We start from the raw sequence: 23,039 nt of genomic DNA, 5'->3' as shown, positions 1-23,039 counted from the left end.
AATTTCACAAATCATGAGAAAAACAACCCCCGCCTCAAAAAAAAAAAAAATGCAGATACAGTGGAAGTGGACAGCGCAATGATATCCTGATTATCCTCCTTTAGTCCTTTTACTCCCTTTAACCCACTGATTTGCTATCTGCTGTACAGTACCCCTGCTGTGCTCACAGAGGTCAAGCGGTGAGTTTGAGTCATCAGTGATGATTGGGTGAGTCCTCATCTGCCTCTGACATCATCCTGCTTTTGAGATGATCCCCAACCCCCAAACAAGCTGGTAAGTGAGACGTTCCAGATCTGCTCTCTAATCTCTCACTGTCACGGGTGACACCAAACAGCAGCGAGTTTAGAGGGGGTGCAGGAATGAGAGAGGATTAAGGTGTTAATGGCACACACAATCTGTCCCTTTAAAGCTGTTTGTGGAGGAAAGAAAAACTAGGCTAATCAGATAAATGGAGTGAAAAGTTTCATAGCACCCAAAACGAGCTAAACTACAAGGAAATCTTTGGCTGTAACAGCAATTTTTTGGTTTAGGGTCAGAAGTGTTTTGGAATAGTGATGTTTAATTAGCTCTTTTTTATTTTTCAGCATCCATTTTGTGCACACAATGTGAATGAACTACAGAAGTTAAACGTGCCAGCTGTGTGGACTCTAGGGATGTGTTGAAAATGTGGATACTAATAGGTATTCTTGAATCTCACGAAACAACACCTAACATTTGTAGCTTACAAAACATCCAATAAATGAAATGAGGTTTTTGCTTTGCTACTTTTAATAACCCACAGTGTCCTTCTTAAAGCGATACTCCACTTTTTTTGGAAATAGGCTCATTTTACCACTCCCCCAGAGTTAAACAGTTGAGTTTTACCGTTTTCGAATCCCTTCAGCCGATTTTCTGATATTTAGAAGAATATCAGTAACCAGACAGTTTCTGGTCTCATTGACTTCCATAGTAGGAAAAAAATATACTATGGAAGTCAATGAGACCAAAACTGTCTGGTTACTGATATTCTTCTAAATATATATATATATATATATATATATATATATATATATATATATATATAAATAAATCAGCTGAATACATTCGAAAATGGTAAAACTCAACTGTTTAACTCTGGGGGAGTGGTAAAATGAGCCTATTTCAAAAAAAGTGGAGTATCCCTTTAAGTTTTCAGCAAAGATCATCCTGAATTTTCATTAAAGATCCTGTTTCACTCTAAGAACAATAATCCATAAGTTTATAGTAGCCCTTTCAATCATTCAAATATCACGTACACTGTAATTATTTTATAACTTAAAAAAAAAAAAAAGATTTCGTACATTCTGCTGGTGTTGGCAATCCACAAAGTGTTGCTACAATATTAAAAATACTATGATTAGATGTTATATCAAGCAAGTACTTCATTACTTTTGCACGAAAAAGGATATGTTGGTTTGGACGCAGTAACTACATAGCCTAGCTATACTGTACTATCTTCCTTTAAAGATTTAACTATTCGCAATGTAAGGCAAAAAACAATGTTGCGAAACCACCAACAATGAAAATGATTCCAAACCACAGCAAAAAAATGCTTTCACTGGGATTTGAGTCTAAGCTTTGAATTATCCTGCGGTTTATGAGTGAAAATGACGCTGCAGTCTTCGCATAAATAATGCACTCAGCGCAAGTTCAAACTCTGGGAAGAATCATGTTTACTTTTGGTGAGAGTCACATTCCCACACAAAAACAGGCTTGCAGGTAAATTATCAGGAGTCTAAGTAAAATATTCAACAACAAGAGTTTTTTAAAAGTACAACTACATAAAATAGATTTATGGCTGATGCCAGGAGTGTTGGCCACATGAGGCAGTCATGCATTGTCTTCTCGTCAGGATGAGCCTCTTTCTCCCTGCTGTTATTGAGAGTCTTCTCAAGGTCTGGGCAGGTTCAGGCTGGTCTTCCACACCTGTACTCAACACACTCCCTTTCACAACCTACTTCCTGAATCAGACCTGCTGAAATTGTGTGCCAAGATCTCAGATTCCACCTCACTCCTCGGCGTCTGTTTGCCGTGATGACGCTAGACGCATATAGCACACACTCAATAGCTCACACAGATAAGGTCCAAATGCATTAAAAGCAAGATACTATCAGAAATTCATCTTATTATCGGATATTTTGAAATAAGATCACTAAAACTAAATTGCATTTCATGTTCTATAAAATATATATATATATATAATGACACGTCACAGCCAGAGTTTTGTTACAGCAGGTTCAGCCAAAGGACCCATAAAACGCTTCAAGCTGTCAATTTTTCAGCCTGAACTGCATCTGGTTTAACTGGCTTCTCCCACATTCACAGCTGAACTCCTGAACTACATGGCAGCAGAGATTTGCAGGTGGCCCACAGATTTCTACAGAGAAATGAAACCGTTTTGTTTTCAAAGCTGAGCAACTAATTCTTATCTACTAAGGAGTTACACCCTGAATCAAAGTCATTAGAAAGACAGATCCGTGACACACTTCTGAAGATGCAGGTTCTATCTAGTGCTGTCAAACCATTAAAATATTTAAATCGCGATTAATCGCATTAATGTCATAGTTAAATCGCGATTAATCGCACATTTTTATCTATTCTAAATGTCTCTTTATTTCTGTTTGTCCCATTATTTTTTTCTCATTTTAATGCTCTTATCAACATGGTAAAGTGGATCGGCTTGCTTTGTGCAAATGTTTTTTTTATTGAAAACAACATTAGCATATACAGTGTTCAATTTCACACTAAAACATTCTCACTTGGAGCAAATAATCTCTCAATGTAACACTGTCTATCAATAAACGGGTGAAAGAAGTACTGACGAGGTCCTGATATTGACAAGGGGGCGGAGAATTTGCATTAGCTGTGTGTGTGTGTGTGTGTGTGTGCTTGGCCATCATCAAGCGGTATTTCAGACTAAACGTGCTGCAATGATGATCGCTCAGTTCACAACGACAAAACACACAGATCACTTTGGTCTTGTCAATTGAACCATTTGGCAACTTTTTTTATTTTTATTGCAGATTAACAAAACAGTAACACATACCAGGTAAGATTCAGTGAGACACATCTACAATACAGAAGGAGGAAAGGGGAAAAAAACACACAAAAAAACACAACAACAAAAAAACAAAACAAAAAAGAAACACAGAGAACAGAAAAATACAAAACAGCCCCACACAGTCGGTCATCGACAAAGTGGTATATGTAGGCACACGAGATCCTTTCTGTAATGCAATTGGGTAGTATCTGAATAGTTGTAGAGGATATGATAGAGACTTTGACAAACACAAAGAAATATATATATATATATATATATATATATATATATATATATTAGTATTAGTGGTGGTAGTATCAAAGATAGTATTTATAATGATAATATTTATTCATGACAACAATAGTAATATAGGCTCTAGCAATCTACAACAGTAGTGACAATAGTACTATGACAATAAGAATACATTTAATTTCATTGTACATCTGCTCTAAACTCTGGGTCAGAAGGCTGATCTATTTGATTTGGCAACTTTTTAAAAGTAAACTTTCCATTCAGAATATTATTGGAGTCCATTTTGGCGTCTCACGCTCGTCATCCACTCAAAACGTAACGTTAACCAACCATTTGGCCGTCTCGCAACAAGCCCAAACAAGTTTGTGCGGTGTGCCTGATGTTTTGTTTACGGTCTAGCTAGCTAGATCCGCTTGCGCTTTAGTCGGCGAAGCAACAAAACGCCCTCGCACGGCGCAAGCCATTGAAATGAATGGGTTCGCATGCTGTTGCAAAAGCACGTGCAAAAGCACAGAAATCCTGTTGCAAAAGCACGTGAAAGAAAACTACAAAGTTTGCTAGGCCAAAAAGACCGTTATAAAAAAATTGACGCCGTTAAAATGTGTTTGCGTTAACGCCATTAATAACACGTTTAACTGACAGTGACGGCCCTAGTTCTATCACAAGAAAGAATTACTAGCATCACCCTTACATAAACCACTTAACCTTAGGTTACTTTGCTGCTACTCTAGTCAGTGGACTGTAAAGTAACTGTAGATAAAAGTCACTACTAATTGGCAAGCAACAACCAACAGATTTGTCTAAGTATTTCAGACTCAGTGGCCAAACAGAAAAGACCTCTATCAATGGATCCTATTTGTAAATCCAAGCAGGATTTAGCCTTTTTCCTTCATCTTCTCGGATCGGGTTCATCTTACCAATCCCAAAACTTTATGAACTTGTGATAGAAGGTATATGTAATAGGATGCAGCCTAGTACATTTCCCTTTCTTGTCACATTTGGTTGTCAGCAGTTGAGAGTGGAACTGGGACCACGCCAATCAGATCAACGTAAATGACAGCTCACCAGTCTCACACCAACCAATGAAATAACGCCTCTACTCCACTGCCATTATTTGTCAGGTCCCCTCACAGTGAGGGGGAGCTCATTGTTTTAAAGGTCTCTGACCTATATATGTGGCTTCCATTGGTGCGCCACCATTCACAGAGTCTAATTATTTTTTTTAAATGAACGTCCACAATGCGTCCACCCTTCTTTTAGCATGCTTAAGCCAAATTGGCTTACAGAAATCCAACTACAAACCACTAATAGGCAAGTACGATTTCAGAATTAAATATTGTACGGCGGCTTAAACAATAGACTGCAATGAAAGAGGCAGGAAAGGCATGAGGAATGTGGTCTGTCCAACCACTACAGATGAAAGGATTTAAGGAGGATTTCCAAAAAGCCATTCCCCATCCCCCTACACACAAAAAAAGACAAACCAAACACAAAGCAACGAGTTCAGATTAATTTCCCTTCTTTGCTCACATGAGGGATACTGCCAGTGAAGCATGACACATACAGACAAAACCAATTTAAACTGCGTTCTTTAAGCTGTCATATGTAAGTATTCAAATTTGAGAGACTGAGTAAGAGAGATGACAGATTAAGTAGTCTCCTGAGCCAACTTTGGCTCTCACGTGACAGCTAAAGGCTGCAGTAAATCTATCAGCGGTCAAGTGTGTTTACTTTTCGATGCGCTTAATGTTAACAATATAATGGGAGAAAGTGAAAACTTTAAGGGGCCAGTTTACATTTTTGTAACATTAACTCGTTAAAGCCTGTTCATACCAAAATAAAATATTTTATTACAATACTCTGGTTATCCTGCCTAGTCCACATACAAAGCGCAGTGTAACTTTTCATTTCTGACACACACTTATCATAAAGAATGAATGAAGTCAAACAGTTTTCATGTTTAACAACCGTTCAGATTTTTTGTATTCGCTATGTACATTTTTACGAGATTTTCCACCTTCTATCAGAATTTTTTAATTAGATTTTTACTTTACCTGTAAGATCATGTAAATGACCTGTTATGACTGGCTAAACTATCCATTTGTGATCATAGAGGGCCAAGTGTCTGAATAGGACTTGGACTCCGTATGCCATATGTGTAGCGTACAAAATTATCACATAAATATAGTGATGATTTCACATTTTTGCACCAGATCTCATTGGCTTCAACGCTGAGGATATTTTTCTACTGGCCGAATTGGCCAGTGGTTAAATTTTACTTTGTGGCCCCACCACAAGGTAACTGGTTCAAATACCAGTAAAATTGGACAATTCTCGATTCAATGGCAGTCTATTCAATGAATCAGTTGATCCAGTTTAAAACCCTGCCTTAATGATTAATTCAGAAAGCGAAAATATCCGCTTCTCAAGATCAACTCAATGATAAAACACTCTAAAAGCAAAAATCAATAACTTATTTTTAATCTGCTCATCACACAAATCATATCATATGACATAAACAGATTTGGGATATAGCTCACAAGACTTTATGATGCTTTTATGGTGCTTTTGGTGTCCTAATCTAAGCTCAATTATTTAAAGTGAGCATATACTGTGTATATATATATATATATATATATATATATATAAAAAATCTATTTTTGTGTTCCATAAAATAAACCCAGATAGTTTTGGAATCATATGAGGGTGAGTAAATGATGACTGAACTTATTTTGGGGTGAATTAATCCTTTAAAAGCTGAACTATAGAGATCCTAATCTTACTAAACTTTGCAAAAATGGTGTGCTCACTCAAGATGTGTGCTCTAAGATGGGGAGTATTCCAGCCATTTCATCCCATGCATGCAGGAATGGACAGAGGGAGGTAGAGTATGACGGAGGGATCTGAGGCAACTGCTGTGGGTGGGATGCGTAACCAGACGGTGCGGTCAGAAATTAACATACATTTGGCCCTCAGCCTCCCAAAAACATAAGAGGCAGGAGTACGACCGGTCTGTGAACGATCCATAAACAGCCCTCTCACTGACAGGGTGTGTCTGTGGAACTGTGGGGGTGTAGTCTTCTTTGTAATTAAGTCCACCTAAATGAGCTGGGTGACACGAGGTCATGAGAACTGCAGGAATGACCCTGTGTACCGCTGGCTCCGAGATTCAGCTAATTTATCAGACAGAAATGGAGATGGTAAGGTTTGCAGCTGAAATCAGGGGGTGATGTGGCACAGTTGTTTAAGATCTTTGCTGGTTATTGTAGGTTCAGAAACTTGGTGGAAAAGGGGCCACAGCAAAGTTTATTTTTTGTTCTTCACTTAGGGTTAGGTTAGGTTTTAAAAAAGACGTCTCTAGACCTTGCACTTTTTTTGCATCTCGCGCTTTAATCAGCAAAAAGGAGTTCTGGGTGAACATGAAAAAACAATGAGAAAAAACTGGAGAAAATAATGAATAGGAGAAGATTTCACTGTCAAAGGCGGCAGAAATAAACTGCAAGACAACTTTGATTGGGCCAGATTTTGTTCAAAACACAACAGTTCGTTCTTTGACTTCACCCAAAGTTTATCGAGCCCTTTACTCCTTCAGCTGTTACTCATCCACTGGAATAGAGGGAACACAGGCTTTCCGGGACCACCTTATCGGTTCCCTGTCTTTGTTTTTCCATAAGGAATTCCAGTAGGATGTGTACTGTTCCCTAATCACAGGTTGTTTACTGTGACCTTCTGATTTGACTTAATAAGTAGTCATTTAGCAGACACTAAATTGGTACCAGGACAATCGCCTACCTGTGTTTCAGAACGTCACAAAGGGCACAGGATTGGAATGGATTGTCCTGGTGGGGCAACAAACCTAGAATCTTTTAGTTAAGATCTTCAACTCCTCACTGCAATCTCCATTTCTCTCTAATAATTGAAAAATATATATATAGCCAGCTATATCCTGAGGCTATTAAAGCTGTAGGCGTGAGCCCCCTCCACCTCTACCACTGAGCTAATTTTAGAGGACTTAATTACAAAGACTCTTCACCACTGCTGCAATACATTAAATTTAAAAATATTAAACATATTTTAGGCAATATGTAAACTAAAAGAGGCAGGGTTGTGTTTTATATTTAGTTTTGTTATAAATATAGGGTACCGTACATACATGCAGTGAATATAATCAATAGGTTATGCGTTGCCTGAACCACATGGTTCTCGCATCCTTGGGAGTCAATCTCCTGAGTCGGACTTTGCGTAGGCTACTTGGTATTAAGAAACGCCAAATGCCGGCGCTTTGTTCTTGTGACAAACATGCCAAAAAGCAAGAACAAGATCTGCTTTATGTCAATGATTGTTTTTTATTATGTCGCTTTCTTCTTTGCGCAGAAATGACGTCACTCGCTTCTTTTGGGCAAACACCACGCCTATCAAGTAAGGGTACTTTTGGCGCAAGAAACGCTAGCCGGGTCATTGTTTACCGACCCAAACCGTACTGTACCGTACCGCTTAGTGGAAACGAGCCATTAGTTGTTCGTTTTCAAGGATAGTTTCACATCAACTGATGATAGTTTAAATAAACCTAACGTGTTATTTTCACTGAATATATTAAAGGGTTTTTTCACTGTCAGTATTTACTCACCCTCATGTTGTTCCAAACCTCTATGTGTTTATTTGTTCTGCTGAACACAAAGGAAGATATTTGGAAGAATGTTTTAATCAAACAGATCTCATTCCCCATTGACTACCATAGTAGGAAAAAATAATACTATGGTAGTCAATGGGGAATGAGATCTGTTTGATTAAAACATTCTTCCAAATATCTTCCTTTGTGTTCAGCAGAACAAATAAACACACAGAGGTTTGGAACAACATGAGGGTGAGTAAATACTGACATAATTTTCATTTTTGGGTGAACTAACCCTTTAAGATAGCTTTTTAGTTAGAGTAAATGAATGAATATAATGAATGACTACTGTATGTCATGATGAAATACTAAGGATATTTTCATCTAAGGACAAAAAGAAAGTATGAACTGCTCTAGAACAGTATTATTTCAGGTGCAGATTTCAGACGTCTCTCTTGACTTAGAGATGAGAAAACCTTTGCAAAAGAGAACGGAAGAGAAGACTCTGTCAGAAAGAATATGCAAACATCTAGTTACCAAAAACAGTCTGAAATGGTCTAGACGGCCTGTCTGCAAAGGATAATTTTAGGAATCAGGTTGAAGTTTTTGAATGTGGGGAGGGAAAACACTAATGATACAGGAGTCGTTCACTTGATAAGAATAAAAAAAGGGCACAAAGTCGTCTTTGAGACAGTAATTAAATACTGGCTCAAAAAGCTGTTAGACGGATCCAATTACGCAGTCAGTTTAAGAGTAACATCAGGTACATTTTTCCATCTGTATGACTCAAAACTGACCCATTTGCTTTTCAAATAGTGTAGCGTAATCTCAGATAAACAAGCACACACACGCCTTTAAAACTCTGAATCAAAGTGAGTAGATCCCACTGTGGTAGGATAAACAGCTCATGTGCTCTACATGTCTGGTCTCGTCTCAGAGAGCAGCCTTAATTAGCAAGGAACAGGAATAAGCTTTGCAAAAACCAGCTACTCTTGCTCAGCCAGGCGCCTCAAACTAAATTTCAGAAGAGTGGCTAAACCACCGTCACCCAGAATGCACCTCTCCGGGTGCACACACCCTGAACAGGGCCAAGGCTTCAAATCTCAGTCCAACCGCACGGCACTGGGCCGAATCCAGAAGCCACAGACTTCTGCTCCAGGCGATAAACAACTATAGCCTCCAGAATCCTACTGAACGAACGCCACTTCCTTCCTCCCTGCAACAACAAGCAGAGAACCTAGACACCGGACGACACACAAGTTTATTCTTTCAAGTCGCTTTCTGATTTGGTGAGTGGGGGTGTGTATTTTATGACTGGGTGAATTCACTTAGATTTGGCATCACTCGACACCACATACTGGAGAAGAACAATATGAGCTGAAAGGTCACTTCGAAGCCAGCGTGAGTTCTTCTCAGCAGGCTGGAGTTACCCAAAAAAGGTTTCCTATTGTGAACAGTTACAGGCAAGGCTGGTGATTCAAAAGCATTACTTCTTAAAGCAATGAAGAATCAAGAACTGGCCAAAAACAATCGGTTAAAACTCTACTTTGTAAATGCATGTTTTAGTTTAGTTTTTATTGTGAAAGATTCAACCAGTTGTAAAACCTTTTAATCTTTTTTTACTGTGGAAATTTAAGATTTATCTTTGCCAGACTTCTCCAGTTATTAAATCTGCCACTCCACTATCGACAGGAAGCTCGCATTCATTTTTTTTCTTTTTCGATAATTTAATATGTAAGAAAACATCTGTTGCTACTTCAGATTCATCTTGATTTTAAAGCTACACTGTGTGATTTTCACCCCCATCTAGTGGTGAAAAGGTATATGACCATCCAGTGAATATTAGTTTCTGTTCCGCTCAATTCCGATTTCGTTTTAACTCCTACAGTGGCCTATGTAGTCCAAGATTAACATGGCTTCCAGTTCGACCTCGTCCATGAGTGTTAACTCAAACGTAAACGCGAATTGAACAGGTATGTCCCTCTTTGGCTAATGTACTTTCAAGATGGAGGGGCAACATGGCGACCGCTTACCCGTATGTGTTTTCAATGGCATATTATACACTCACGAGAATCCTTTATTACTTGAACGAAGTAAATATACATTAATGAGCACATATATTTTTGAAAGAACTAAGTGTTTTTAGCTAAGAGTAAACTAAAAGTTACACAGTGTAGCTTTAAAGGAATTTTCTGGATTCAATAAAATTGAACAATAAATCGACAGCACTTGTGACGCTGTAATTTCGACTCGTCCCTGGGACCAATTTGTAAATGCTGAAAATACTAAGTTTTTATTATAAAAACTACAATAGTAGTAATGATTTTATGAAATAAAATGATTTTGATGATTTTTTTCTATGACAATACAAATGCATGCACTGAGTCAAAAATGCATTTGCCCACCTATCTAAATGTAGGGGAGACAGTGAATAGTAGAAGAGTGTTCCTTTAAGTGCTTTATAAGGTTGTTTTTAAATACTTGATTAATCTAGATTATTCCGAGGCATTTATAATTTACGTAAATGGGTAAATGAAAATGAGGAACATGTCACAACTGTGTCGTATGCCACAACTGTGTTGACCAAACTTAGTGTTTTGAACCAGGAATATTCCTTTAAGGCTTTGTGGTAAAACAGAGACATTATAGGCCGCAAGACGGAAGACTCCAGGAATTAAAACCTGTTTAAAACTATTTTGATTTTGGATGGTTTACAGAACGCTGAAAAAAAGCCTACTAAAACAAAGGGACTTTATTAGGAAAGAATATAATCCATTCTTTAAAACGGAAACCGAAAGAACAAACCACTAAAAGGTGTATCCGAGATGTCAGCTATGCTAGTCGCTGTTCAGAAGTTCCACCGGGAAAATGTGTGTCAGAGTTTCCATTAAAATCCACCTGTGTGACACAAAGAGCTCACACAGCGTCTGCCCTCTTTTTTTTCTTTTACAGCCTTCTTTACATGTGCCACACACGCTGGACCACACAACATCAACTACATTTTACAGCAGTCATCCAGTGGCTTCAGTGTAGGCTACACTTGGCAGAAGAACACAGAGCAACTGTAACCAGCACAAAATGAGACTGACGAAGAATCAGCCAGGTTACAGCCCAATAAGCAGGTGGAGAGTGTGTAAGGCTGGGGAGGGCCTAGCAACGGGTCAAAAAAATAAAAGAAGCAGATTGAAGATTGCTTGTTGTCATTTTTGATTGAACGAGTATGAGTGGTCCATCTGGGCTCAGCTTGGAACTTTTAAAAATGGAAGTGAAAATTTGATCATTTCTAAAATGTTAAAATACGATTTCAAAAGTATAGCCAGGGGAATAATATCAGTGTTCAATATCATGATTTTAGTGTGAAAGAAAACATACATGGGTTTTAAAGGGTTCTTTTTGACATACAAGACATTTTTGTACCATTAAAACATTTAGAAAGTTTCATAAAACCAAATAAGCAGATCATTTAATTAATCAAGCTCCAAAAAACAGCTTGTTTAGATATTTTGGGATCTCCAACGTCACATCTGCCTCTATAGAGAAAGACAAACAAATGAATGGTGCTACATCAATCACACCATAGGCCATGCCCACTATCATTTAGGACCCATTTCTGTTTTTAAATCCTCCAAGAATTGGCCCCATTTACTTTTTTATTATATTAATTCTATTGTAAAAATCACATTGTGTGTGGTGCTTATAGTAGTGACAAAATCACATATTTTGATTTATTTACGCATTTAATTTTATTTGAATAAAAATACATTTTTTATTATTTAACATGTGAACTTTTCTTTTCACAATGACTATTAATTGCAACTTCTTGCAAGGCCCAACGAAATTTTATTCATGCTGAGTGTGAACAGAACAGGGGGGTCAGACTTCAAGGTTAAAGGATTAGTTCACTTAGTTCAAGCGAAAAACGATCGCTCATTTAAAAAAAAAAAAAACAAAGTTTAAGTTTTATAAGATCAAATGCTCGTCTTGCTCTGTTCTGTGGTGCACGTTCGTGACTCTCCTGTTCGAACTCGTTCAACAAAATGAACAAATCTTTTTCCGAATCAATTCGTTCGTTTCTTTCGCCGAATGAACCAAATGACTCGGAAAAAGATTTGTTCATTTTGATGAACGAGTTCGAACAGGAATGCGTTACCGTTTGAGCTTATAAAACTTAAACTTTGTTATTTATTTATAAAACGAGCGATCGTTTCGCTTGATAAGACCCTTATTCATCGTCTGGAATCGTTTAAAGCCCTTTGAACAAATTTGCAGTTTGTACTTAAAGTTTCTTTTGGAACTTGAACCATCTGGTTCCCACTGAAGTCCATTATATGGAGAAAAATCCTGGAATGTTTTCATCAAAAACCTTAATTTCTTTTCAACTGAAGAAAGAATGACATGGACATCTTGGATGACATGGGGGTGAGTAAATTATCAGCAAAAGTTTTCAAAAGTGAACTACTCCTTTAAATGTTGGCGGGTTAATAAGGGTCTAATTTTAGTCGATATAGCTTTAAATATGGATATTTTTCTTACATGAATGCATCGCTTCACTTCATGAGACCTTTATTTACCCGCCAGATGCTTTTTGAGCACTTTTATCATGGATGGATGCGCTTGATGGACTTCCAAAAAATACACCCATTGACTCCTATTATAAAGTTTGGAAGAGTCAGGACATTTAAAAATGCTGGGTTGTTTTAAACATGGACAAACCCAGCCATTGGGTTACATTTTTAAATTACATTTTTAACCCAATGGCTGGGTTTGTCCATATTTTACCCGAAATTGGGTTAAAACAACCCAGCAGTTTTTAGTGTGTAATATCATGACTCTGACTATATCAAATCATGACACTTATATTGGAAAGAGACACTGTTGTATCAGAGATGGCCTGACAGCTGCCATCTCCCCTAAAAAAAATAAATAAATAAAGGTGAATCTATGAATACCGTTTATGATGTTTCCGAGAATCGTTGCTGTTAATGGCACCGCCTCAGGCTCGTCTCTACTGTGCAGACAAAAGCAGCACGTTATCCAGAGTAACCGCTAACAAAAGGAGTGAAGCCGCGCTACTGTGACTAACGCTTTAAACTCATCCAGAATACAAAGAACTCAACCTCTAGTGTCATTTTATTATTCATTTTCCCTCATATGAAAGAGGCAACACACAGCTCCATGAGTGCCAAAAATAATCTCAGCATGTCCCAGGACTCTACCAAACGCGACTTTACTCGCCAGCAGCACGTGAATTGCATAATCCACTGCTGTCCTTACATAAGAGTCACAGCACAGAAAGGAACACAGCTTTTTGGTAAAAAATAAACACCATATCAAACAATCATGGATGTAATAATCTCACAGCGAGGGCAGATTAATGTCTGCTCCTGAATTTTTCAGGCCTGCTCGTGGTGGCGGCACATGGTGAGAACAAACAGCTGTGGGTAAGCTGTATGTGTGGAAGGCCAGGCATTCTCCCATTACAGATTTCCCAGAAGCCCCTGGGCTCTGCTGCCTCGACCAGCCAGATGTGCAAACGGTTCACTGTGGTTGGCTGCCGCTGCAGACAGACAGACGGGGAAACAGAAGAAAACACGACAGAACCTTCTAGAAGGATTTATGCTGTAAAAAGCACTGCTATTTAAGTGATTCACTTTGAAACATCAGGAGGACCAACTCATTTAAGGGCACAAGCATTGTGCAAAAGACATTAAAACTAACAATTTGTGGTGGAGATTCGAGACACGTGTGCAAAACAATGAGAATCAAAACGCTACCGAAATTAGTTTGGGACGCCTGCCGTTCTCCTCCAAAAATAACAAGCACACTTAGAAGAGGAAGGATCAAGGAACAGTTTAGACTGTATGAAAACTAATGTCATGGAGGATTTAAACGCATTATAGTGAAATTCTGAACAGCTATGAAAGATATTGCCATTTGTTACAGATTTGGGAAACCAAATACAATCTCTGTATTCCTTAATTCCTTGAGTGTCATTTCTTTATTAATTTATCATATTGGTTCTCTGCCAAAATCAGATATTATACGATTTTTTCCCCTTATTTTTACATTTAGAATACCTTTGCCATCAACTAACACTCACTTAAAGGTAGGGTAGGCAATTTCAGAGAGGCTAGCAATAGCAAGCCAGCTTTGAAAGCATGAGATCCCACCCTCCCTTCAGAATGTTTTACAAAGCCACGCCAACTTTAAAACAGAACGCACACAGCGGAGTCTGAAAGCATCATGAGAGACTGCGTTATATTACCTCATGTCTCAAAGCACACGACATTACAATAGTAAACGTAAACACAACTTAGAGAGCTCTGAGTTGTGCATTCATAACGGTCTGGAGCGGAGCGAGTGTTTTTAACTAATTCCAATGAAAGTTGAACATTCATAGGAATTAACTGAAAAAGCTTGCTCTGCACCGTTGGACACACGCCGTTACGAATGCACGAAATAGCACCAATTTGGGGGTGGTAATTGCTTGAATGGTGGGTTCATCATTATTATCCCTAATGAAAAACACAAGTAATCCTTTTACAGGTTCCCCTTTTAGCAATGAGCTTAAATCCCAAATATTGCCAAATAGGCACTTTGAAACTAAATCTTCTGCCATCGCCATCTCCTTACACTCGAGATAAATTCAATTTGACTCCTGCTGATCTGTGCCTTAATTGTAGTGTCGGTTCTCTAATTATTTGTATTACTATAAAAAAAAAAATCAAAAAGACAGAGGGGGTTGTGACGGGTGGGCAAGTGATGTAACGCAGATTACCGCTAGCCTGGGTTTCCCCATTCTGCCTTGCCGCAACGTGATTATTCGCGCTGCTAGGCAGTCTGGATACCATGATTTTCTCCTGGAATAGGGAACCAATCACAGAACGGGGAGGGAGCACAGGCGCATTTGATAAGCGTAGAGGCGCATTTGATAGACATTCGTAGCACCCAATAATACGGCTCTGGGCATTCGTAAACCACGCCTCAAATACGAGAAATTGAACATGTGGTTTCTAGACCACGTTTCATTCTCAATGATACGTGGCCTGGTGTTATTTAAACAGTGGCTGTAATAATACTTTGCATTCATGACAGATTTATTTAAACATACATCAAGTAATGAAGACATTAACATGTTAAGTAAAAATGTAATGACTATGCGTAAAATGGTGAATAAACTAAAAATTTTAAAAAAAGGATGCGTATATAAAGTTACGTGACAACTGTAAAATGATTGAGCGCTTACATTAAACTCGATACATTTTGATAAAATGCATTGTATCTTTAAAACAAACCTTCTCGGTTCATGTGCGCTCTGCGGTGCAACTAGGGCTGGGCGATATATCGAATATGTACGATGTATCGTTATATTTTTTGAAACGATATGGAATGAGGCAATACCGTTTATATCGATACAGTAGTTTGAGATGAGCACATCTGAAAAATAGCGGAGGTTGCAGTGTGAGCTGCTGCAGTGAAAGTAGCTAGGCTACGTAGTACAATTTGTCCTAAACATGACACAAGCTTATATTAATTGCGTCAAAATCACTTTGATTTAGTTAACAAGTTTAAGGCAGCTTGCCGCCCTGTCAAATGCTCTGACAGACACTGTTGCTGACTGACAGATACTTGCGCTGTTTAATGCGTTTGAGATGTGGTGCTTTCCTCAGTGCTCAACTTACATTTCACATATTCTCCATCTGTAAATGTTAGAAAGTAAAGCAAATATGTCCATTTCACAACAAATATGTCCATGTCAGAAGAGGACGAGCTTCTGCAAGTGAATCTCCGCTAAAATTCATGCTTCCTTGAACGAGCGCCGGCGCGCGCATGCGCGTGAATAGTACTACGTAGTACGCAATAATTCTGACTAAAATAAACATATTGCTAAAATATTTGTTGTTGGAGAAAATAAATGTGCCATATGTGGAATTTTAAACCTACAAGTATATATTTTTAATGAAAGTGAAAGTGATTATAATGGGGTAATCAAATGCAGGCTAATATAATTAGTTTGTGCTTTTGTTTTTGTTTTTATTTTCATTTTTAGTTTAGCTTTTAGTCAATATAAAAACAAAAGCTTTTTGCACATAATATATTGCATAGCCTATATTATATTTGTTTCCATATCCTTCAATATCAACATTGTTTGTAGGATATCATTGGGCCGAATGTGAATATATATATATATATATATATATATATATATATATTTAAATATAAAGATTTTCTTTATCTAAATAGAAAACGTAGAAAGTACCGAGATATATATCGTATATATCGCCATTTGACCAAAAAATATCGAGATATGATTTTTTGGCCATATCGCCCAGCCCTAGGTGCAACTACTTTAAAGAGCGCCAAAACAGCATTTATTGATTGAATTTCATGATAAAGGTTACAGAATTCGACAGCCAAATTTCAAAAGTAACAAAATTGTTGGATGGTAGTCATGCTACACGTATTGTTTTGTTTAGTGACGTTTTGTTCACACATTAACAGAAGAATCAATATCAGGTCATCAAAATGAAGACCAATCATAAGTATAGTCCATTTTCATCTCAAATACTGCTCCAACTTCTCACTGTTTGATTCTCTGACAACTCTGTACTATTCACGTCACGGTCTCTCATGGACTGTCGTTCTCTTTGGAAGAAAAGAAAAGTGCTACTCTTCTAAAATTAGCTATTAAAAGTGCCCCAAACTAGCAATGCCAGAGAATGCCTTGAAAAGCAATTTCCTGCAGTTTTAGCAGGCAGACTTTGAAGATCATTCCAGTATAGATTAAAAGGCACATTTACAAGTGCATGCAAAGAAAGACGCTTACCCCATTTAACAAGCATGGCCGAATGCCATGCCGTCAAAATGCCGTTCATTTTTTAAGCATGAATGAATAGAATACCACACAATAGCTCATTGTTTTAGATTTTTACGAGTCAGAAAGTGACTTAACACTATTAACAGAAATCCAAAAGTCAAACTACATATTTAAAATTGGTGTTTTGTGCCACATTGCAAGCAATTTTAAGAAGAAAAAAAGGAAAAAGTAGCCAAATTTAGAAGCTAAACGTAGGAGGAAGGCTAAGTGGTTTCTAACACGAGGTCAGTTTGCTTAAGAGATAATGTTAGCAGTAGTGAAACAGTCAAAACACAAACCCTGTTTAAGAGACCCACATCTACCTTATCTTTTCTAAACTTTTATCTTTTGTCTGAGAGAGGGGTTTATCAGTTTAATTTAGCCTATGTGTCTCCAAAAACCACAGCAACAAGCCACAGATAGGAAACCTTCATGTTCGGCGTGTCCTGTATTTAGTCTCAGCCTGATGTATATACAGTACAGTAGGTCACTGCTGTGAACTTAAATAACCTCATTCATACAGATTTATATGAATTTTACATGCAATCACCGGGCCATATGATTTCCGCAATGTGAAAATCACAGAATCCAGCCATAAAAATAGAATCTACTGTATATTGTCACACAATTGGGAATAATAAATCAAGTTCAAATGGTGACTTGAATTAGTATTTGAATAGACCTGTTTTAAATGCAAAGTCTGCATGTTCTGCATGTCTCAGTGTGAACGAATGGTGCAGTTTTGTCTACTACACATACTCAAGCATACATGGCGCTCGTGGTGTTTTTAGCATGAACTTCACGTTACTTCACAAGCATTTCATGCCATTTTGACAGAAATATATTATTATAGTTTAGAATTTACTTCTCAAAGTAATAACTATAACCATTTTAAGGAATAGCCTATTAAACAATATCATAATTTTTCATTCATATTTTAATTTCAATAGTAACCTGTTGTGCAGAAAACATGGAATTTGACTAAAAATGTAAATTTTATAATATCCTGACATAAAAAAAAAAACTTTATGCTTGATCACTATTGAGTTTGAAGACACCGAACTTTCTAATGCCCCAATTTGCACAATTACAATGCAGTGAATTGATTTTCATATACATTTGAATGGACAAATTGATAATAAACGTTAGCAAACTGACCAGTACTATTAAATAATTACAAGGGTTCAAATATATTATATGAGTGATATGAAAGACTTGGAGTGATATTTTGAGCATTCATAATAGCATACACAAAAATACCAGAAAGAAGTTGTTTACATAGAGAAACATCCACCCACAGGAATAACGTCAGTGACCCACAACCAGAAGCTCATCCGCCCAGAACAGATTTAGACAGACAAAACTAACTTTTTTAACCTTTAACTTTCTTTTAAAAAGATCTTTTTACATGATCATTATTGACAAAGGCCAAAAGTAAAGAACAACATAATACATAACCTTATTTTACATTGACCATAAAGCTGTAGCCACCCCTCGAACACGCTATGAAGACTTCCGACAGGACAGGACATGTGTTCTCAATCAACTTCATTTCTAATTTGGGCATGAAAAAAATTCTGTGTTTTTACCCTCTAAACTTTCACAGTAAGAGAGAAAAAAACAGTTCTGATTCAAATGTTCATTTTTAGGCAACAGATGCTGCATGACAAAGATGAACAGGATGAAGCTTCAAAACAGGACAGCAGATTTGTCTTCAGTTTATTATTGTCACAAACAAAGACATGATGGAGCGAATTACATAAGGATAACAAAACTTCTGGGTCATGTTCCCAGACCTAAGAATCTTGTTCATTTCCCTTCTGCAATTACTATCCATGCAAATACAAAACAATCCTCTAATCTTACACTGTGTGCAGAATTATTAGGCAAGTGAGTATTTTGACCATATCATCATGTTTATGCATTTTTTCCAACTCCAAGCTGTATAAACTTGAATGCTTATTGGATTTAAGCATTTCAGGTGATGTGTTTTTGTGTAATGAGGGAGGGTGTGGCCTAATGAGAAAAAACACCCTATATCAGGTGTGCATAATTATTAGGCAGTTTCTTTTCCTCAGGCAAATTGGGCCAAAAAAGGGATTTAACTGACTTAGAAAAGTCAAAAATTGTAAAAAGTCTTTCAGAGGGATGCAGTACTCTAGAAATTGCTAAGATATTGGGGCGTGATCACAGAACCATCAAACGTTTTGTAGCAAAACCTTAACAGAGTCGCAAGAAACGTGTTTAGAAAAAAAAACGCAAATTAACTTCCAAAGATTTGAGAAGAATCAAACGTGAAGTGACCAGGAACCCATTATCCTCCAGTGCGGTCATATTTCAGAACTGCAACCTACCTGGAGTGCCCAGAAGTACAAGGTGTTCAGTGCTCAGAGACATGGCCAAGGTAAGGAAGGCTGAAATCCGACCTCCACTGAACAAGAAACATAAGTTGAAACGCCAAGACTGGGCCAGGAAATTTCTGAAGACAGATTTTTCAAAGGTTTTATGGACCGATGAGATGAGAGTGACTCTAGACGGACCAGATGGATGGGCCCGTGGCTGTATCAGTAATGGGCACAGAGCTCCACTTCGACTCAGGCGACAGCAAGGTGGAGGTGGGGTAATGGTATGGGCTGGTATTATTAAAGATGAGCTAGTTGGACCTTTTCGGGTTGAAAATGGACTCAAAATAAACTCCCAAACCTACTGCCAGTTTTTAGAAGATACTTTCTTCAAGCAGCGGTACAAGAAAAAGTCTGCATCTTTCAAGAAGTCCATGATTTTTATGCAGGACAATGCTCCATCGCATGCATCAAAGTACTCCACTGCGTGGCTAGCCAGTAAAGGCCTTAAAGATGAAAGAATTATGACATGGCCCCCTTCGTCACCTGATTTAAACCCTATTGAGAACTTGTGGGCCCTTCTTAAACGGGAGATTTACAGTGAAGGAAAACAGTACACCTCTCTGAACAGTGTATGGGAGGCTGTGGTGGCTGCTGCACAAAAAGTTGATCATCAACAGATCAAGAAGCTGACAGACTCCATGAATGGAAGGCTTGTAACTGTTATTGAAAAGAAGGGTGGCTATATTGGTCGCTGATCTTTTTTTTTTTAAATGTTAGAAATGTTTATTTGTAAACTGAGTTGTTTGTTTCTGTAATTCTCACTTTAACAGATTAAAATAAACTGTTGTTTATTTTAAAAAAAAGTGAGAAGGGAACATTTTCATTTTGCTGCGTAAAAATTCTGCACACTAAGAGTTGCCTAATAATTGTGCACACAGATATTCTCCTAAGAAAGCCAAAACCTCACTTTTGCTTTCTTAAATATTCAGGATTGAGGGTTTATTAACGTTTTGGATTGACTGAGAGCACATTATTTGTTCAATAATAAAATTAATCCTCAAAAATACAACTTGCCTAATAATTTTGCACACAGTGTATATATCCTACTTCCAAGGAGTAGACACTTTAAAAGTTACTAAGAAACAATTAACTTATATTTACACTCATTAATTGTACAGAGTCAGTAAGATTTTTGATGTTACAGCCTTTTCAGAAGCCACTACAAGCATCTTCAGTGTCACATGATCCTTTGATCAGCACATGATCAGCTTGATTAATTGGACGGATGTGTACCCAATATAATGTGACGGGGTAAATCTTAAGTCATTTTGCCAAACTACTGTCACATTACTGAAAAATGTTGTTAAATAAGTCGTTTTGCATTGTTCCTGTGCAAGATTGTATATAATGTGCAAGAATTAGTTACATTTATTTCCTCTGTCTGACCCTAGATTAGTCATTACCCAGAAATCTAGGGGGCGTTTCTGTGCATCTTGCCAAACAGGTGGGTCTTTCCCACAATGTGTGGACGTGTTTGTCTCTGCAGGGGTGAGATCTAGTTCTGGGCATTAGAAAGCCCTGAGTCAGTGTCTGCTACATGAGATCAAGTCCATGTCTGGCTGAACTCAAGAAAAGGAAATTAACCCAGACTGAGATCTTTATAGAGCATTTAAATAAAGGAAGTCTCCACTGGTGACCTCTCTGAGGGAGTTAAAGTAAGCGGAAAAAGAAAGAGAAATATAAAGTTGTGTGTTTTTAAAGCTTTGTTGGCACCAGGGGGCATTTAAAGAAACTGTTTTGTCCATGTTGCTGTAGTAGAACCTTGTAGGCACTTCAAGCGGCTCATCAACCTTTATTTTGCGATATGAGAGAAAATAGTTAAGAACGGTTTAATTTTTAAATGTTTTACACTGCAGCATGCCTTGCACAACCAGTGAAGTTTGATTCCAAATAGGCCTGTTTAAAGGGATACTCCACTTTTTTTGGAAATAGGTTCATTTTACAACTCCCCCAGAGTTAAACAGTTGAGTTTTACCGTTTTTGAATCCATTCAGTCGATTTTCTGATATTTAGAAGAGAATCAGTAACCAGACAGTTTCTGGTCTCATTGACTTTCATAGTAGGAAAAAAATATACTATGGAAGTCAATGAGACCAGAAACTGTCTGGTGACTGATATTCTTCTAAATATATATATATATATATATATATAAATCAGCTGAATACATTCGAAAACGGTAAAACCCGACTGTTTATCTCTGGGGGAGTGGTAAAATGAGTCTATTTCCAAAAAAAGTGGAGTATCCCTTTAATGTTAAATGGATTTAACCCAGTTTCAGTACTAAACTGTTCAAACTAGCTAATATACCTTAATGCATGTGGTTTTGAATTTGATAACTGAAAAATTAAAACAGAAATCTATTTTAATGACAAAAGTTCAAATAAGTGAGCAAGTGACAAATATCGGTATCGGTCACTAGTTGCTTTTTAACATCGCATTGACCAGAATTTATTATTATTATTTCACACATTCTTACTCTTAATTACCCTTTTTAGTGAAATTAAACAGTTAGCTGATTATACAACTTAAAGGGATACTCCACTTTTTTTAGAAATAGGCTCATTTTACAACTCCCCCAGAGTTAAACAGTTGAGTTTTAGCGTTTTCAAATGCATTCAGACGATTTTTTGAGAAGAATATTAGTAAACAGACAGTTTCTGGTCTCATTGACTTCCATAGTATATTAGGAAGTCAATAGCCGCGTTTCCACTGCCGGGCTAGGGCTGGGCCAGAGCTAACAGCGAGCCGGGCCGAGCTAGTGGCCTCGGGCCTCAAGCACCGGGCTTGCGTTTCCACTGCCGGGCCAGTAGCCCCACAGCGCTGCCCCAGACCCCACCCCTAACACGCCTTTCTGGATCAAACGTCATAAAACCCAACCCATTTCAGCGGGTATTATGAATTAATTTATTTTTTAAATTAGGAAGATAGCATGTACTCAACTGCCGTAGTGGCTGCAATAGTGTCCCGAGACCAGTACAGGCGATTCTCCATTTCAAGCAGCGATTTTTTGCGCGATATAACAAGTAGGGCTGCGGGCACGTTTTCAAGTTATTCATTAATCGTTAACCGAGGCCCATCGGTTAATACTCGGTGCATAGTGTGCGCGCCGCAACCTCGAGATACAGAGTAAATTTTTAACACCTTTAATAACTGATTGGACCCCATTTGAAACGAAATTAATTTATAGAAATAAAACGCAGCAAGTACGGAGCAGTTAAAGCCCCATTTCCATCACCCTTCAAACTGAAATTGCCAATTGAAAATAAGCAAAACGTCCATTTCACAAAAACTCCGTGTCTGCAAATAATAATAATAACCATCATCATCATTATTGTAACATTTTATTAGGCTGCATATGTAGAAGACGCCTTTATCCAAAAAAGGAACAGAGCACAAATAAACACAATATTTTTGACAAATATCAGCGCATATCCAGTGTGTGTGGAGCACGCACTGATGGCTGCGAGACGCCCATGTGAACAGTTTCATTGCATTTCTTTCAGTGGAAACAACTTAAAATACTCTTTAATTTCTGGTCATACAGAAAATAATAATACATTATTCGCAAATAAATTTATTTATAACAAGAAAACGTGCTTTAACAATTAATCAAGGCGCGCTTCATGATCTCCGTAAACTGAAGCGTAAGACCTGAAACAGCCACCGCATTCGAATTTGTTCGTTTTAAATTAGACATTTAAAGCTTTAGTCTACAGGGGTTATATCCTTTGTAGATTAAAGCTTTAAATGTCCAATTTAAAACGAACAAATTCGAATCGAAAGCCAATATCTTATGTTTATGTAGCTTAATTTCTCTCTAAATGTGCATCCGGAGATGGAGATATGTTTTTAGCC

General features: G+C 37.6%; 1 protein-coding gene and 1 long non-coding RNA gene across 2 annotated transcripts in view; one reads left to right on the top strand and one right to left on the bottom strand.

Moving 5' to 3' along the window:
- The window catches only part of pard6gb (par-6 family cell polarity regulator gamma b), a 44,021-nt gene that overhangs the window by 10,170 nt on the left and 10,812 nt on the right, over nucleotides 1-23,039 (bottom strand). The window lies entirely within an intron of this gene.
- On the top strand, nucleotides 8,915-11,110 carry LOC120485397 (uncharacterized). The gene is made up of 2 exons (XR_005623882.2): nucleotides 8,915-9,211; nucleotides 10,875-11,110. It is a non-coding gene; the product is annotated as an uncharacterized LOC120485397 (long non-coding RNA).

The sequence above is a fragment of the Pimephales promelas genome, chromosome 18, assembly GCF_988280905.1.
Source record: "Pimephales promelas chromosome 18, fPimPro1.hap1.1, whole genome shotgun sequence".
NCBI lineage: Eukaryota > Metazoa > Chordata > Actinopteri > Cypriniformes > Leuciscidae > Pimephales > Pimephales promelas.
This window is presented reverse-complemented; position numbering and strand designations above follow the sequence as displayed.